The sequence below is a fragment of the Ranitomeya variabilis genome, chromosome 5 (assembly GCF_051348905.1).
Source record: "Ranitomeya variabilis isolate aRanVar5 chromosome 5, aRanVar5.hap1, whole genome shotgun sequence".
Lineage (NCBI taxonomy): Eukaryota > Metazoa > Chordata > Amphibia > Anura > Dendrobatidae > Ranitomeya > Ranitomeya variabilis.
Window position 1 is genome coordinate 288,931,363 of NC_135236.1, and position 14,526 is coordinate 288,945,888.

The 14,526-nt window shown below is 43.3% G+C and overlaps 1 protein-coding gene across 1 annotated transcript in view; it reads right to left on the reverse strand.

Annotated features, from left to right (window-relative positions):
- The window catches only part of LOC143774986 (uncharacterized), an 862,433-nt gene extending 848,154 nt beyond the window's left edge, over positions 1-14,279 (reverse strand). The window contains exon 1 of the mRNA XM_077262800.1: positions 14,134-14,279. The gene's annotated coding sequence lies outside the window, so the exon portion shown is untranslated. The remainder of the gene's footprint in view (positions 1-14,133) is intronic.
- Between the last annotated feature and the right edge of the window lie 247 nt (positions 14,280-14,526).

The following is a 14,526-nucleotide window of genomic DNA, read 5'->3' on the forward strand; positions in this document are numbered from 1 at the left end:
GAGTCTTCTCCTGGGACAACTTCAAATTGTCCACTACCTGCCCCCAAATCTGATGCAACCTCTCCACCACAGCATCCACTCCAGGACAATCCGAAGATTCCACCTGACCAGAAGAAAATCGAGGATGAAACCCCGAATTACAGAAAAAGGGAGACACCAAGGTGGCAGAGCTGGCCCGATTATTGAGGGCAAACTCCGCTAAAGGCAAAAAAGCAACCCAATCATCCTGATCTGCAGACACAAAACACCTCAAATATGTCTCCAAGGTCTGATTCGTCCGCTCGGTCTGGCCATTAGTCTGAGGATGGAAAGCAGACGAGAAAGACAAATCTATGCCCATCCTAGCACAGAATGCTCGCCAAAATCTAGACACGAATTGGGTACCTCTGTCAGAAACGATATTCTCCGGAATACCATGCAAACGGACCACATTTTGAAAAAACAGAGGAACCAACTCGGAAGAAGAAGGCAACTTAGGCAGGGGAACCAAATGGACCATCTTAGAGAAACGATCACACACCACCCAGATGACAGACATCTTCTGAGAAACAGGAAGATCAGAAATAAAGTCCATCGAGATGTGCGTCCAAGGCCTCTTCGGGATAGGCAAGGGCAACAACAACCCGCTAGCCCTAGAACAACAAGGCTTGGCCCGAGCACACACATCACAAGACTGCACAAAAACACGCACATCACGAGACAGAGATGGCCACCAGAAGGATCTAGCCACCAAATCCCTGGTACCAAAAATTCCAGGATGACCCGCCAGCGTAGAAGAATGAACCTCCGAGATGACTCTACTGGTCCAATCATCAGGAACAAACAGTCTACCAGGTGGACAGCGATCAGGTCTATCCGCCTGAAACTCTTGCAAAGCACGTCGCAGATCTGGGGAAATAGCGGATAATATCACCCCATCCTTAAGGATACCTGTAGGTTCCGAATCACCAGGGGAATCAGGCTCAAAACTCCTAGAAAGGGCATCCGCCTTCACATTCTTAGAACCTGGTAGATATGAGACCACAAAATTAAACCGAGAGAAAAACAACGACCAGCGTGCCTGTCTAGGATTCAGGCGCCTGGCAGACTCAAGATAAATCAGATTCTTGTGATCAGTCAAAACCAACACCTGATGTCTAGCACCCTCAAGCCAATGACGCCACTCCTCAAATGCCCACTTCATGGCCAAAAGCTCCCGATTACCGACATCATAATTTCTTTCGGCGGCAGAAAATTTTCGAGAAAAGAACGCACAAGGTCTCATCACTGAGCAATCGGAACTTTTCTGCGACAAAACCGCCCCCGCTCCGATCTCGGAAGCATCGACCTCAACCTGAAAGGGGAGAGAGACATCGGACTGGCGCAACACAGGGGCAGACGAAAAGCGGCGCTTAAGTTCCCGAAAGGCCTCCACAGCGGCAGAGGACCAATTGGCAACATCAGCACCCTTCTTAGTCAAATCCGTAAGAGGCTTAGCAACACCAGAAAAACCAGTTATAAATCGACGATAAAAATTAGCAAAGCCCAAGAACTTCTGAAGACCTTTTAGAGAAGTAGGCTGCGTCCAGTCACAAATAGACCAAACCTTGACAGGGTCCATCTCAACAGAAGAAGGGGAAAAAATGTACCCCAAAAAGGAAATCTTTTGAACCCCAAAAACACACTTAGAACCCTTTACACACAGAGAATTCTCCCGCAAGACCTGAAAAACCCTCCTGACCTGCTGAACATGAGACTCCCAGTCCTCAGAAAAAATCAAAATATCGTCCAAATACACAATCATAAATTTATCCAGATATTCACGGAAAATATCATGCATAAAGGACTGAAAAACTGAAGGCGCATTAGAAAGGCCGAAAGGCATTACTAAATACTCAAAGTGGCCCTCAGGCGTATTAAATGCGGTTTTCCACTCATCCCCTTGCTTAATTCGCACCAAATTATACGCCCCACGGAGATCAATCTTGGAGAACCACTTAGCCCCCCTTATGCGAGCAAACAAATCAGTAAGCAGCGGCAACGGATACTGATATTTGACAGTAATTTTATTCAGGAGTCGATAATCAATACAAGGCCTCAGCGAGCCATCCTTTTTAGAGACAAAGAAAAACCCAGCTCCTAAAGGTGATGAAGAAGGATGAATATGTCCCTTTTCCAGGGACTCCTTAACATATTCTCGCATGGCAGCATGCTCAGGTACAGATAGGTTAAACAAACGACCCTTTGGAAATATACTGCCTGGAATCAGATCTATGGCGCAATCACACTCTCTGTGGGGAGGGAGAGAACCAATTTTAGGCTCTTCAAAAATATCCCCAAAATCCGACAAAAATGTAGGAATCTCAGAGGGAATAGATGACGAGATAGGAACCAAAGGTATGTCCCCATGAGCCCCCCGACATCCCCAGCTTAACACAGACATAGTTTTCCAGTCCAGTACTGGGTTATGAGATTGTAACCATGGTAATCCAAGCACTAAAACATCATGTAAATTATACAACACAAGGAAGCGAATCATCTCCTGATGATCTGGAGTCATACGCATAGTCACTTGCGTCCAGAACTGTGGTCTATTACAAGCCAGAGGTGTAGAATCAATACCCTTCAGAGGTATAGGAACTTCCAGAGGCTCCAAATCAAACCCACAGCGCCTGGCGAAGGACCAATCCATGAGACTCAGAGCGGCGCCAGAGTCCACATAGGCATCCACGGTAATAACTGATAATGAACAAATCAGAGTTACAGACAGAAGAAATTTAGAATGTAAAGTGCCAATAGAAACAGATTTGTCAACCTTCCTAGTACGTTTAGAGCATGCTGATATAACATGTGCGGAATCACCACAGTAGAAGCACAAGCCATTTTTGCGCCTATAATTCTGCCGCTCGCTTCTTGACAGAATTCTGTCACATTGCATTTTCTCTGGCGTCCCTTCAGAAGATACCGCCAAATGGTGCACGGGTTTGCGCTCCCACAAACGCCGATCAATCTGAATCGCCATTGTCATGGACTCATTCAGACCTGTGGGCGTAGGAAACCCCACCATGACATCCTTAACGGCATCAGAAAGGCCCTCTCTGAAATTTGCCGCTAGGGCACACTCATTCCACTGAGTAAGCACAGACCATTTACGAAATTTGTGGCAGTATATCTCAGCTTCATCTTGCCCTTGGGACAGGGCTATTAAAGCTTTTTCAGCTTGAATCTCCAAATTAGGTTCCTCATACAGCAACCCTAAAGCCAGAAAAAACGCATCCACATTGAGCAACGCAGGATCCCCTGGTGTCAATGAAAATGCCCAATTTTGAGGGTCACCTCGCAGTAACGAAATCACAATTTTAACCTGCTGAACAGGATCTCCAGAGGAGTGAGGTCTGAGAGAAAGGAATAATTTACAATTACATTTGAACTTCAGAAATCGAGATCTATCTCCGGAAAATACCTCTGGTGTAGGAATCTTAGGTTCAGAAATAGGAGTACGTATAACATAATCTTGTAAATTCTGAACCTTCGTAGCAAGATTATTTAAACCTGCAGCCAAACTCTGAGGGTCCATCCTTAAACCGGAGAGATCAGAGCCATTCAAGGATTAGAAGGAGAGAAAGGCAAGGCTGTAAATAGAGCAGAAATACAACTGAGCCAACTAAGTAGCAAACATGAGAGGAAAAAAAAAAAAAAAATCTACAGACTTCTTTTACTCTCCTTTCTTCTGCCAATTACTTTAACAGTGGCCGGTCATACTGTCATGATTCCCCAATGGCATGGGAACATCAGAAACACAAAAATAACAGACTAGCTCTCGGGTGATGGAAACTCAAGCCGACCGTGACCTAAATCTACCACACAACTAACAGTAGCCAGGAAGCATTCCTACGGCTGCCTAGATGCCATGCGCCAGCTGGAGAACTAACTACGCCTGGAAGAGGAAGGAACAGACCTGGCTTACCTCTAGAGAAATTCCCCAAAGATGATAGTGGCCCCCACGTATATTAACGGTGAGTTCAGAGGAAAAGACATACACAGTATGAAGGTAGATTTAGCAAAGCGAGGTCCACTTACTAGATAGAGGAAGGTGTTATGGTTCTCAATGGCAAGAGAACATAGCCCAGCAAACATAAGAACTAGCTCTTGGAAGGATGGAAACTAAACTGACCATGAACTAAACCTGCCACACAACTAACAGTAGCCGGGTAGCGTAGCCTGCGTTTTATCCCTAGACGCCCAGCGCCGGCCGGAGGACTAACTAATCCTGGCAGAGGAAAATATAGTCCTGGCTCACCTCTAGAGAATTTCCCCGAAAGGCAGACAGAGGCCCCCACAAATATTGGCGGTGATTTTAGATGAAATGACAAACGTAGTATGAAAATAGGTTTAGCAAAATTGAGGTCCGCTTACTAGATAGCAGGAAGACAGAAAGGGCACTTTCATGGTCAGCTGAAAACCCTATCAAAACACCATCCTGAAATTACTTTAAGACTCTAGTATTAACTCATAACATCAGAGTGGCAATTTCAGATCACAAGAGCTTTCCAGACACAGAAACGAAGCTACAGCTGTGAACTGGAACAAAATGCAAAAACAAACAAGGACTCAAGTCCAACTTAGCTGGGAGTTGTCTAGCAGCAGGAACATGCACAGAAAGGCTTCTGATTACAATGTTGACCGGCATGGAAGTGACAGAGGAGCAAGGCTAAATAGCGACTCCCACATCCTGATGGAAACAGGTGAACAGAGAGGATGATGCACACCAGTTCAATTCCACCAGTGGCCACAGGGAGAGCCCAAAATCCAATTTCACAACAGTACCCCCCCCTCAAGGAGGGGGCACCGAACCCTCACCAGAACCACCAGGGCGATCAGGATGAGCCCTATGAAAGGCACGGACCAAATCGGAGGCATGAACATCAGAGGCAGTCACCCAAGAATTATCCTCCTGACCGTATCCCTTCCATTTGACCAGATACTGGAGCTTCCGTCTGGAAACACGGGAGTCCAAGATTTTTTCCACAACGTACTCCAACTCGCCCTCAACCAACACCGGAGCAGGAGGCTCAACGGAAGGCACAACCGGTACCTCATACCTGCGCAATAATGACCGATGAAAAACATTATGAATAGAAAAAGATGCAGGGAGGTCCAAACGGAAGGACACAGGGTTAAGAATCTCCAATATCTTGTACGGGCCGATGAACCGAGGCTTAAACTTGGGAGAAGAAACCCTCATAGGGACAAAACGAGAAGACAACCACACCAAGTCCCCAACACAAAGCCGAGGACCAACCCGACGCCGGCGGTTGGCAAAAAGCTGAGTCTTCTCCTGGGACAACTTCAAATTGTCCACTACCTGCCCCCAAATCTGATGCAACCTCTCCACCACAGCATCCACTCCAGGACAATCCGAAGATTCCACCTGACCAGAAGAAAATCGAGGATGAAACCCCGAATTACAGAAAAAGGGAGACACCAAGGTGGCAGAGCTGGCCCGATTATTGAGGGCAAACTCCGCTAAAGGCAAAAAAGCAACCCAATCATCCTGATCTGCAGACACAAAACACCTCAAATATGTCTCCAAGGTCTGATTCGTCCGCTCGGTCTGGCCATTAGTCTGAGGATGGAAAGCAGACGAGAAAGACAAATCTATGCCCATCCTAGCGCAGAATGCTCGCCAAAATCTAGACACGAATTGGGTACCTCTGTCAGAAACGATATTCTCCGGAATACCATGCAAACGGACCACATTTTGAAAAAACAGAGGAACCAACTCGGAAGAAGAAGGCAACTTAGGCAGGGGAACCAAATGGACCATCTTAGAGAAACGATCACACACCACCCAGATGACAGACATCTTCTGAGAAACAGGAAGATCCGAAATAAAATCCATCGAGATGTGCGTCCAGGGCCTCTTCGGGATAGGCAAGGGCAACAACAATCCACTAGCCCGAGAACAACAAGGCTTGGCCCGAGCGCAAACGTCACAAGACTGCACGAAGCCTCGCACATCTCGAGACAGGGAAGGCCACCAGAAGGACCTTGCCACCAAATCCCTGGTACCAAAGATTCCAGGATGACCTGCCAACGCAGAAGAATGAACCTCAGAAATGACTTTACTGGTCCAATCATCAGGAACAAACAGTCTACCAGGTGGGCAACGATCAGGTCTATCCGCCTGAAACTCCTGCAAGGCCCGCCGCAGGTCTGGAGAAACGGCAGACAATATCACTCCATCCTTAAGGATACCTGTAGGTTCAGAATTACCAGGGGAGTCAGGCTCAAAACTCCTAGAAAGGGCATCCGCCTTAACATTCTTAGAACCCGGCAGGTAGGACACCACAAAATCAAACCGAGAGAAAAACAACGACCAGCGCGCCTGTCTAGGATTCAGGCGTCTGGCGGACTCAAGATAAATTAGATTTTTGTGGTCAGTCAATACCACCACCTGATGTCTAGCCCCCTCAAGCCAATGACGCCACTCCTCAAAAGCCCACTTCATGGCCAAAAGCTCCCGATTCCCAACATCATAATTCCGCTCGGCGGGCGAAAATTTACGCGAGAAAAAAGCACAAGGTCTCATCACGGAGCAATCGGAACTTCTCTGCGACAAAACCGCCCCAGCTCCGATTTCAGAAGCGTCGACCTCAACCTGAAAAGGAAGAGCAACATCAGGCTGACGCAACACAGGGGAGGAAGAAAAGCGGCGCTTAAGCTCCCGAAAGGCCTCCACAGCAGCAGGGGACCAATCAGCAACATCAGCACCCTTCTTAGTCAAATCAGTCAATGGCTTAACAACATCAGAAAAACCAGCAATAAATCGACGATAAAAGTTAGCAAAGCCCAAAAATTTCTGAAGACTCTTAAGAGAAGAGGGTTGCGTCCAATCACAAATAGCCTGAACCTTGACAGGATCCATCTCGATGGAAGAGGGGGAAAAAATATATCCCAAAAAGGAAATCTTTTGAACCCCAAAAACGCACTTAGAACCCTTCACACACAAGGAATTAGACCGCAAAACCTGAAAAACCCTCCTGACCTGCTGGACATGAGAGTCCCAGTCATCCGAAAAAATCAAAATATCATCCAGATACACAATCATAAATTTATCCAAATAATCACGGAAAATGTCATGCATAAAGGACTGAAAGACTGAAGGGGCATTTGAAAGACCAAAAGGCATCACCAAATACTCAAAGTGGCCCTCGGGCGTATTAAATGCGGTTTTCCACTCATCCCCCTGCTTAATTCGCACCAAATTATACGCCCCACGGAGATCTATCTTAGAGAACCACTTGGCCCCCTTTATGCGAGCAAACAAATCAGTCAGCAGTGGCAACGGATATTGATATTTAACCGTGATTTTATTCAAAAGCCGATAATCAATGCACGGCCTCAAAGAGCCATCTTTCTTAGCCACAAAGAAAAAACCGGCTCCTAAGGGAGATGACGAAGGACGAATATGTCCCTTTTCCAAGGACTCCTTTATATATTCTCGCATAGCAGCATGCTCAGGCACAGACAGATTAAATAAACGACCCTTAGGGTATTTACTACCCGGAATCAAATCTATGGCACAATCGCACTCCCGGTGCGGAGGTAATGAACCAAGCTTAGGTTCTTCAAAAACGTCACGATATTCAGTCAAGAATTCAGGAATCTCAGAGGGAATAGATGATGAAATGGAAACCACAGGTACGTCCCCATGCGTCCCCTTACATCCCCAGCTTAACACAGACATAGCTTTCCAGTCAAGGACTGGGTTATGAGATTGCAGCCATGGCAATCCAAGCACCAACACATCATGTAGGTTATACAGCACAAGAAAGCGAATAATCTCCTGGTGATCCGGATTAATCCGCATAGTTACTTGTGTCCAGTATTGTGGTTTATTGCTAGCCAATGGGGTGGAGTCAATCCCCTTCAGGGGTATAGGAGTTTCAAGAGGCTCCAAATCATACCCACAGCGTTTGGCAAAGGACCAATCCATAAGACTCAAAGCGGCGCCAGAGTCGACATAGGCATCCGCGGTAATAGATGATAAAGAACAAATCAGGGTCACAGAAAGAATAAACTTAGACTGTAAAGTGCCAATTGAAACAGACTTATCAAGCTTCTTAGTCCGCTTAGAGCATGCTGATATAACATGAGTTGAATCACCGCAATAGAAGCACAACCCATTTTTTCGTCTAAAATTCTGCCGTTCACTTCTGGACAGAATTCTATCACATTGCATATTCTCTGGCGTCTTCTCAGTAGACACCGCCAAATGGTGCACAGGTTTGCGCTCCCGCAGACGCCTATCGATCTGGATAGCCATTGTCATGGACTCATTCAGACCCGCAGGCACAGGGAACCCCACCATAACATCCTTAATGGCATCAGAGAGACCCTCTCTGAAATTCGCCGCCAGGGCGCACTCATTCCACTGAGTAAGCACAGCCCATTTACGGAATTTCTGGCAGTATATTTCAGCTTCGTCTTGCCCCTGAGATAGGGACATCAAGGCCTTTTCCGCCTGAAGTTCTAACTGAGGTTCCTCATAAAGCAACCCCAAGGCCAGAAAAAACGCATCCACATTGAGCAACGCAGGATCCCCTGGAGCCAATGCAAAAGCCCAATCCTGAGGGTCGCCCCGGAGCAAGGAAATCACAATCCTGACCTGCTGAGCAGGATCTCCAGCAGAGCGAGATTTCAGGGACAAAAACAACTTGCAATTATTTTTGAAATTTTGAAAGCAAGATCTATTCCCCGAGAAAAATTCAGGCAAAGGAATTCTAGGTTCAGATATAGGAACATGAACAACAAAATCTTGTAAATTTTGAACTTTCGTGGTGAGATTATTCAAACCTGCAGCTAAACTCTGAATATCCATTTTAAACAGGTGAACACAGAGCCATTCCAGGATTAGAAGGAGAGAGAGAGAGAAAGGCTGCAATATAGGCAGACTTGCAAGAGATTCAATTACAAGCACACTCAGAACTGAGAAAAAAAAAAAAAAATCTTCAGCAGACTTCTCTTTTCTCTCCTTTCTCTGTCAATTAATTTAACCCTTTTTTGGCCGGTCAAACTGTTATGGTTCTCAATGGCAAGAGAACATAGCCCAGCAAACATAAGAACTAGCTCTTGGAAGGATGGAAACTAAACTGACCATGAACTAAACCTGCCGCACAACTAACAGTAGCCGGGTAGCGTAGCCTGCGTTTTATCCCTAGACGCCCAGCGCCGGCCGGAGGACTAACTAATCCTGGCAGAGGAAAATATAGTCCTGGCTCACCTCTAGAGAAATTTCCCCGAAAGGCAGACAGAGGCCCCCACAAATATTGGCGGTGATTTTAGATGAAATGACAAACGTAGTATGAAAATAGGTTTAGCAAAATTGAGGTCCGCTTACTAGATAGCAGGAAGACAGAAAGGGCACTTTCATGGTCAGCTGAAAACCCTATCAAAACACCATCCTGAAATTACTTTAAGACTCTAGTATTAACTCATAACATCAGAGTGGCAATTTCAGATCACAAGAGCTTTCCAGACACAGAAACGAAACTACAGCTGTGAACTGGAACAAAATGCAAAAACAAACAAGGACTCAAGTCCAACTTAGCTGGGAGTTGTCTAGCAGCAGGAACATGCACAGAAAGGCTTCTGATTACAATGTTGACCGGCATGGAAGTGACAGAGGAGCAAGGCTAAATAGCGACTCCCACATCCTGATGGAAACAGGTGAACAGAGAGGATGATGCACATCAGTTCAATTCCACCAGTGGCCACAGGGAGAGCCCAAAATCCAATTTCACAACAGGAAGGATACAAAAGAGGACTTCACGGTCAGCTGAAAAACCCTTTCAAAAAACCCATCCTGAAATTACTTTAAGACTCCTGTGTCAACTCATGACACAGGAGTGGCAATTTCAGTCCACAAGAGCTTCCAGTAACAGGAAATAACAAAACTGTAAACTGGACAAGAAAAACAAAACAATAAGGACAAGAGTCCACTTAGCTGATCAGCAGACTAGTAGCAGGAACATGCAACTGAAAGACTCAGGTTACAATGATGACCGGCAAGGAAGTGACTGGAGAGCAAGGCTAAATAGGAAACTCCCAAAACTGATGGAAGCAGGTGAGCTGAGGCAGAAAAGCACACACAAGTCTCCAGTACCACCAGCCACCACCAGGGGAGCCAAAAAGCGGATCACAACAACAGGCCCTCGCTTACATACACTGTATTAAAAATTTAATTCTACTGCTTTTGGTGTCTGGTAGAATCCAATTTAATGACATTGAGCATATAGCTCCCCCAATTACACTAAATAGCTAGCAATTTGGGATGAGGGAGGGACCTCCCAAATGTAGGAGTGAGAGCTCTCCCAAATGTACGATACAGGGTCACCTGAGGGCCCTTCTCAAACTCAGGTTTCACGGCACCTGCTGGCCCTCTGAAAATGTCAAGCGAGGGCCACATAATGACATGGCGGTGGACGTGGTGGTGGTGGCAGGCAAAGCCCAAAATTCAAATGGGCATGTTTTAGCTGGCATTGCAAAGTGATTGGCAATATGTATTCCACTATCTACCTAACAATTTGGAATGAGGGAGAGACCTACCAAATGTATGAGTGAGAGCTCTCACGAATGTTAAAGGAAAAAATAAAGCCAAAACACTCCATGTGAATATATGCTAAAGAGGAGGTATAATTTTGTAATTTTTTTTATTTTGCTTTATATACAGTGCGTACGGAAAGTATTCAGACCCCTTTACATTCTTCACTCTGTCTCATTGCAGCCATTTGGTAAATTTGAAAAAGATCATTTTTTCACATTAATGTACACTCTGCGCCCCATCTTGATGGAAAATAAACAGAAATGTAGAAATTTTTGCAAATTTATTAAAAAAGAAGAACTAAAATATCACATGGTCATAAGTATTCAGACCCTTTGCTCATACACTCATATTTAAGTCACATGCTGTCCATTTTCTTGTGATCCTCCTTGAGATGGTTCTACTCCTTCATTGGAGTCCAGCTGTGTTTAATTAAACTGATAGGACTTGATTTGGAAAGGAACACACCTGTCTATATTAGACCTCGCAGCTCACAGTGCATGTCAGACCAAATGAGAATCATGAGGTCAAAGGAACTGGCCAGAGAAAGAACTGTGGCAAGGCACAGATCTGGCCAAGGTTACAACAAAACTTCTGCAGTACTCAAGGCTCCAAAGAGCACAGAGGCCTCCATAATCCTTAAATGGAAGAAGTTTGGTACCACCATAAGTCTTCCTAGACCTGGCTGTCCAGCCAAACTGAGCAATCGTGAGAGAAGAGCCTTGGTGAGAGAGGTAAAGAAGAACCTCAAGATCACTGTGGCTGAGCTCCAGGGGTGCAGTAGGGAGATGGGAGAAGAATGTTCCACAAAGTCAACTATCACTGCAGCCCTCCAGTAGTCAGGCCTTTATGGCAGAGTGGCCCGACGGAAGTCTCTCTGCAGTGCAAGACATATGAAAGCCCAAATAGAGTTTGCTAAAAAAAAACACATGAAGGACTCCCAGACAATGAGAAATAAGATTCTTTGGTCTGATGAGACGAAGATAGACCTTTTTGATGATAATGCTAATCGGTATGTGTGGAGAAAGCCAGGCACTGCTCATCACCTGCCCAATACAATCCCATCAGTGAAACATGATGGTTGCAGCATCATGCTATGGGGTGTTTTTCAGCTGCAGGGACAGGACGATTGGTTGCCATTGAAGGAAACATGAATGCGGCCAAGCACAGATATATCCTGGATGAAAATCTCTTCCAGAGTGCTCTGGACCTCAGACTTGGCCGAAGGTTCACCTTCCAACAAGACAATGACCCTAAGCACACAGCTAAAATAACAAAGGAGTGGCTTCAGAACAACTCTGTGACCATTCTTGACTGGCCCAGCCAGAGCCCTGACCTAAACCCAATTGAGCATTTCCGGAGAGACCTGAAAATGGCTGTCCACCAACGTTCACCATCCAACCTGACAGAACTGGAGAGGATCTGCAAGGAAGAATGGCAGAGGATCCCCAAATCCAGGTGTGAAAAACTTTCTGCATCAATCCCAAGAAGGCTCATGGCTGTACTAGCTCAAAAGGGTGCTTCTACTCAATACTGAGCAAAGGGTCTGAATACTTATGACTATGTGATATTTCAGTTTTTCTTTTTTAATAAATGTTCAAAAATTACTGAATTTCTGTTTTTTTTTCAGTCAAGATGGGATGCAGAGTGTACATTAATGAGAAAAAAATGAACGTTTTTGAATTTACCAAATGGCTGCAATGAAACAAAGAGTGAAAAATTTAAAGGGGTCTGAATACTTTCCATACCCACTGTACATGTTATATGAAGGAAAATGTTTATTAGCATTTTATCCCTTAAAATAAAAATTAAGTTTGGTTTGGTAGGTCTTCTTATAAATCTATAAAACCGGCGCAATAGTCTGACAACATTACTTCCAGATACCATATTTGAGTCAGAAAGGCATGCAGGCATCTTCTCCATGCTGTTCCCATTTAGTTTTAGCTCTTTCCCATCCATTTCAGCTTTTTTCCCATGCCCCCAGAACTGTTTGTTGGGTCCAGCAGAAAAATATTCGGCTTTCCTATTGGCTTGCATTGGATTCGTTATTCGGCACGAAAACACAGATATTAGAAATTATTTGTGCCGATTTTCCCGAATCCGAATATTTCACTATTCACTCATCACTACTGAGGTTCATAAAGGCTTCCGCTTCTCAGTAACACCACGTGCAGGTGATGGTTGAATACTTTGGAGGGAAGAAAATTCATGAACTAACTTGTTAAAACAGTGGCATCCTTTTACAGTACCATGAAGGAATTCAGTGAGCTCTGTAGAAAGACCCATCTATCATCTATCCCTAAATTGATGTATCCATTGATTTATAGTTTTTGCTCACATGGCACCAAGTCATGAGTCCAAATTGGGTTCACAATCCAAAATTCCTATGTCAGACAACATACTAACCCCATGATGACTATTCAGATATATAATGTTAGCTGCACATGAATGAATGAATGAATGAATGAATGAATGAAGTATGAATGAATGAAAGTTGTCAATGAGGACTTCAATATTGTCATAAAGATCACATAAACAACCCAAATGTCAAAAAGAGTTTAAAGCTTTCTGCCATAGTGGGAATGAACTCATTTTATATTGATTTTTACATTTTAAATCTAGTCACATTCACAGAAAACTACCTTTAACTGATAATATTTGCCTGATAGTCAAAGTCATAGGTAAAAACTTACAAGTTAAAACTGCACCATATTATTATTCACATCCATACCTCTAAGTAACATGATCTAGACCAGAGAGCCTTTTCATACAGTCAGAAATAATCTTTCATACAATATTAGCAACACTATTTGGATGCCTTTTATCACACACATACATATATGTGTATATATTATTTATCATACACATACCTATATATGTATATATTATTTATCATACACATACCTATATATATATATATATATATATTATTTATCACACACATACCTTCATATGTATATATTATTTATCATACACATACCTTTATATATATATATATATATATATATATATATATATATATATATATATATATATATTATTTATCACACACATACCTTTATGTGTATATATTATTTATCACACACATACCTTTATATGTTTATATTATTTATCACACACATACCTTTATATGTATATATTATTTATCACACACATACCTTTATATATATATATATATATTATTTATCACACACATACCTTTATATGTATATATTATTTATCACACACATACCTTTATATGTATATGTTATTTATCACACACATACCTTTTATATGTATATATTATTTATCACACACACATACATATATATTATCTATCACACACATACCTATATGTATATATTATTTATCACACACATACATATATGTGTATATATTATTTATCACACACATACATATATATGCATATATTATTTATCAGACACATACCTTTATATGTATATATTATTTATCACACACATGCATATATATGTTTGTTATTTATTGCACACATATATATATATATGTGTCCGCCTTCTTATTCAGCATCATTTGTACCCATGTCTTACCTGCACAATGCATGACAAAACAGAACTCTCAAGTCTCTGCCAATGAAAATGAAAAGGTAAAGTAAAATTCCTGCTATGCCAATTGGTGTCAATTCCAGAATAAATCCAGTGAGTTTGAGGTGTTCTAGTTGAGGTGTTATACTTGGCTGGAGTGAAATTGAAAGATTGACTGAGAAGTTATGAGCTAAGAGGAGGAGTTGAATCCCACCCCTCTACCATATGTTCAGACAGCCCTGCGAAATGTAAAGATGTATTACTGTGTGGACCACTACCTCACACTTACAAAGAATGTGAAAGAAAAAATATCCCTTCTGGGGAAAATAACTTTGCAATTAGAAGGAATTTCTGAGGCAGGTCTATGATATAAAGCTTGAGAGGAAATTCACCTTGAGC